At 38.0% G+C, this 5,114-nt stretch overlaps 1 long non-coding RNA gene across 1 annotated transcript; it reads left to right on the top strand.

Annotated features, from left to right (window-relative positions):
* Nucleotides 1-2,020: 2,020 nt before the first annotated feature.
* LOC135447472 (uncharacterized) lies at nucleotides 2,021-4,376 on the top strand. Its single transcript, XR_010440150.1, has 4 exons — nucleotides 2,021-2,142; nucleotides 2,358-2,522; nucleotides 3,048-3,119; nucleotides 3,935-4,376. It is a non-coding gene; the product is annotated as an uncharacterized LOC135447472 (long non-coding RNA).
* The last annotated feature ends 738 nt before the right edge of the window (nucleotides 4,377-5,114 follow it).

Below are 5,114 nucleotides of genomic sequence, written 5' to 3' on the forward strand. Positions count from 1 at the left end.
ATTTATTTATTAAACACCACATTATTAAATTTAATTTCAGACTCTCTTTTACCAAGGCAAAGCAAGCCAAAATTCCATGTCTCTTTCTTTATGGGTTACCTCAGCTCTCTAACAGTATTCTAGATGGTTCCACCTGTGGTAAATCTGGCCAAGTTGCACCTGCAGTGCTTCCACCTGTGCATGCTCTCCCAATAACTCTGATCCCTGGTGTGACTCCAAGGACAGCTGGCTGAGGGACAGAATACTCAAGGGATGTGGGAAGTAGAAGTTTGAGTTAGTACTTCTGGTCATAGGGTGTGTGATTTTTCTTTTCTGAATCAAGAAAGTCAGTGTTTGATTAAAAATATTTTTGGTTAACAGACTTAGTCAATAAACATAAGACCCTTGCATTCTGTACTGGCAGCAGGTTGAACTGCCTAACTCTGTTTATCCAGTAAGTTCAGCTACAAAAAGAAACATGAGAAGAGTATCTTGACAAGAAGGGCAGGTGGTCTAAAAAGTACTTTACACTTCTCCTGGCTACTAAGGGCAAAAAGGCTCCAGAGAATTTGGAAGGAAGGAACAAGAGGTACATCCTTGCAGCAGTGCTGGGAAGAACTGCCCAGTCCATTTGTGGCTAAGGAAGACAGTGGTGTGTACTAAAAATACATGTAGTAAAAATAAGAGAACTTCTCAAAGTTCTCCAAGACAGCTGGCTAGAAATGAATCACAGAAACCTATGGAAAAAAACCAAATTTACTAAATTTATAATAATACTAAAAGAAACCACAAACTAGGAATAACAGAATACACAGAGACTGGCTGACCTGCCATCCTGCCATCAGAACAAGCTAGAAAGGTAGAAAACATGATGAAAGTTTAAATCTGAAAAGAAATAAAAATGTGTAAGTATGAAAAATACATGATTTTCTGGCAAAGAGGTCATGTGAATCAAACCCAGTGTATTCTTTTAATTTTAATTAAGACTTGGTTCGTCAAGATAGATGGATAGACTATGACAGCACTGCATTTGACCATGATTAAAAAACCTTGCTCTTTTTAATATCAGTACTGAATACATGAAATAGAATTAGACACTGGCAAAATAATAGACCTCAAGGAATTAGTGCACAGAGGGAAATGCCACTGACTGGGATTCTTCATTTGTTTTAAGAGCTAAAAGTCCTAATTCCAAAACTGTTTTCACAATGTGCCAAGACTTGCCACCTGGGGATGTATACAGTGGAGATCACTGATGAGAAATGAGGAAATGATTTCAACTTCCATGAACTAGAATAGGGTTAATACTAGAATATCATATTTTCTTCTGCCACCTTCCTTTAAAAAAATGTTGAGAAATTTGAGACTGGTAGAAAGATATGAGAAAAAAAAAGAGGAAATTCTTCACAAAGAAAAACCCAGCAAATTCAGCTGGTCTATCAGACACAAGGCTTGCTGGTAGTGTTTAAATAACTTAATGAAAAAAGAAAAGATTTTCTAAAGGGCTTTTCTGGAATTAATGCCTGGAAACAGAACACAGGCAAATTAATCTGAAAAACTCAGTGCCGGTTTTTACTAGTGATTTCCATTACAGCAGATAATTATTGGGAGAGATGGATTATTTTCCATTGCTTAGTATGCTCATCAAGATTTGATACCTTTGGAGAAGTTACACTTTTGTCAGAAACCAGTTTAGGCTCTGTGTGAAAATGATGTATAATTGGCCTGTGGTATGAAGAGTAGGTAATCTAATGGTCCTTTCTGGGCTTTAATGATTTAATCTCTTGATGGTTTTTAGAGAATTCTTGTGCATTTAGTACTGAAATACATGTAAGTTAGCTTGCTGGAAAAAAAAAGTATAAAAGGTTGACAATTCAACCAAGAAATAAAGTGCCCTGAACTCTCAAGAGGACTCTTTTGTAGAAACAGCAAGAAACATCAGCCTCTCTTCCAGGAGCTGAATAAAGACCAGCTATTCAAAAAGATGAAAAATTAGCACCTTCTGTTGCTGTCAGTAGGTCAGTGTAACACTTGTGGCCTACTGAGTGCTCACCTGTGAGCAGTTTAAAAGACTTCTGGCAAGCAAAGGCTGTGCCTCAGAAAACCATGGAGCACTTCTGAGACAGCCAACCCAAATGTACATGGAGATCTAACAGGAAAAAGGTGAGAGAAAGATGGTCAGGTGAAAAGGGGAATGTCTTCAGAGCTATGAAATGACTGGTTAATACAAAAACCTTGTGTTCAGCTTCCAAATCTATTGAATTTAGTGGGAGTATTAGAGTTAAACAAACTTGTGTTTATATTAAGACACACATTACAGTGAGTGAACGAATATTTCTTTAAAATAATTGATTGATTTATTTTCCATCTTTCACCAGGGAACTTGTCCTTATTAAAAAAGAAAAATATGAGTGTTTTGCAAAATCTGAGTTCCATTCAATATCCACTCCCTCCTTGAACGTCTTGTCACACTCTTTTTCCTATAAATCAATGAACTGTAAGACGTCCAAGCTTTAATCAAAGGAAATGTTATTATTCTGCAGGTAAGTGCTTGCAACATGCCAGGGGGTGTTTGTTTAAACTTTAATGTGTAGAGAGCAAGTTTCATTAGTCTATGGACAAAATACATTTATTTATCATTAAATGTGAAGTCAAGAGTTCTGTAAGTTTGTTAACAATTCTAATAACTTCCAGATATAGTTATAGGAATGATCATAAATCCAAAAAATGTAGAATATCACCGGTAAGGAAAGGAGAGTCTATTTTTGTCCTTTGAAAACCCCCAAAAAAAACCAAAAAGAAAAAAAAAAAAGTCTGAAGTCTAGAATTGAGACTCAAGTTAAATAAAAGTTTTAAGCAATATAGACTTTTCTGTGGGCAGAGAAAACTCTGTGAATCCAGTTGGAAACTTCACACTTTGTAGTTAAGGATTGAGGGAGAGGGGGAACAGAAGAGCTATGCCCCCACAGTGCTGTTCCTACCAATATTAACTGAATAATCAGAAGCTCCCAATTTTAGCAAGGCAGCTTGGAAATTCTGAATGAAAGGTCTTTCTCCTGAGGTTTCAGGTACTTTCACTGTGGATTGCAGCTTTATCACTGAAAATTCTATTTTCACAAATCTTTTGGTGGTCCCAGTTGGTAAGTGCAAGAAAGTCAAAACCCTTTACCCCTCACTCTAAGAATTTTATAAAAAGGTGGTATTAAATTCCACCAGCACATGAATTTGTACAGAGATTGAAGAGAATGAGAGATGAGAAGAAGGAAGCATAAATCATACTGAAATGTTAGTATATGATATGATGAATATGTGGTATGATGGTTCCAAGGACCAGCTGTGTCAGTTGAGAATTCACAAGCATATGGGGCCTGATGGGATTCATCCCAGAGCACTGAAGGAGTAAGTGCATGTCATGGCAGGATGCCTCTCAATCATTTCTCAAAGATTTTGGGAGTTTGGGGTCATCCCCACTGACTGGAAGCTAGCCACTGGCATTCCAATTTACAGGGAGGGCATGAGGAAAGACACAGGAAACTACTGAATTGTTAGTTTAACCTCAGTTCCTGGACAAATTGTGTAGAAGATCATACCGGAAATTATCCAAAGGCATTTAAAGAACAATGCAGTCATCAGGCACAGTCAGCATGGGATTAAAAAGGGAAAGTCCTGCTTAATTGATTTGATGACTGTGGGCTGAGCACGTTCACATTGTGCTAGGTAAAGAATTGGCTGAAGGTCAGAGAATCCCTTCCCTTTCTCACAGCTAAAATCAGGACTTCTGGGCTACTGATGTTCATACAACTAGAAAAGACACTCTAGCCAAAGCGTTCACATCAACAGAACAGAAGACATATTACTGAAAGCAGTATATTAGTCTTTGCAAATGAAGACCTGAAGTATGTGAAGGTGAAGGGCTTGTTTTTAATACCACTGTTAATGCTTTTCATTTATGCAGGTTCATCTGGGGCCAGGTCTGGTTTTGCATCTACTGAATTACTATTTCAGCATCTCATTAACACACAATCAGCCCTGCTTGCACTGAGTTACTATTCAGTACCTGTTTATTTCCTGTTTCTCTCTGAAAAATCACCTGCCCTACTGAGGCAGAATATCACCATCTAATCCTGGCAACATGCAGCTCCTGTGGCAGAACAGGGAACTGAGCCCAGACTCAATCCCTGACTACTTCCTCACCCACAAGGTAATTTTCCCTTATGGCTGGTAATGGTGACTAAATAGTCATGGTAATGGTGACCAAGTTTGTTTTTGACTAAGCCACAGCTCAATTCAGCTCCCGTGCTCAGTTCATCTGCAATTAGTCAGCTTCACACAAATATTTACATGACACGTATCCTGGCTTGTTTTTTCACTTCCTTGCTTTAATAAAGGCCAAAATGACAAACTTTCATTTACTTTAGCCTGAATGCAGTTTGACATTTCTGGCTGAGCGAGCTCCTTGGCACATTTCTGCTGAAATCCCACATGCACACGTGCTCTATTGCAAGTGCTGAGTAAGCAACCATGATTTGGATGAAATACTGGGCCTGGGGCAACAGAAAACTGCATAGATTATCTAGTCCAGCTGCAAATTCACTTTCAAAGGTACATCTATAGCTGCCAGCCATACAGCAGCTTCTGTTCTCTCAACTCTATTTCCTCTAGTTCATGTATTAACAGTTGGTTGCTTACCAAACTGTGCTCTTCAAGGAAAAATGTCTGTTAATGTCTCAGTGGAGTCGTGACCAGGGTAATGAAAATCGTTACTCATGAATACATTATGCAACAACTGAAAAAATAATCTATCAAATAGATATAATTGCCAAAGAATGTTTGTTCCTCAATAAAAACAACAATAAGTAAAAGTACTCCATTTCAGCCTAGAAAGGTGGCTGAAACTTTATCAAATTTGAGGTTTTGTCTCAATGTTTGTTATGATGCTCACTACAATTCACTCAGTTTTGAGTTCTGAAGATGAACAAAAGTTGTTCTTGAATTAATCTGGTGTCAAAGGGTACTTAAGAGGCAGGAAACAAGGAGCTAAATAATCATCACAGGCAGTTTCTAATGGTGACAACATTGATAATGTGTTCCTTTCAGAATCATACTCACCGCCTTGCAGAAACATCATGTCCAGT

This window comes from Zonotrichia leucophrys, chromosome 4, assembly GCF_028769735.1.
Source record: "Zonotrichia leucophrys gambelii isolate GWCS_2022_RI chromosome 4, RI_Zleu_2.0, whole genome shotgun sequence".
Taxonomy (NCBI): domain Eukaryota; kingdom Metazoa; phylum Chordata; class Aves; order Passeriformes; family Passerellidae; genus Zonotrichia; species Zonotrichia leucophrys.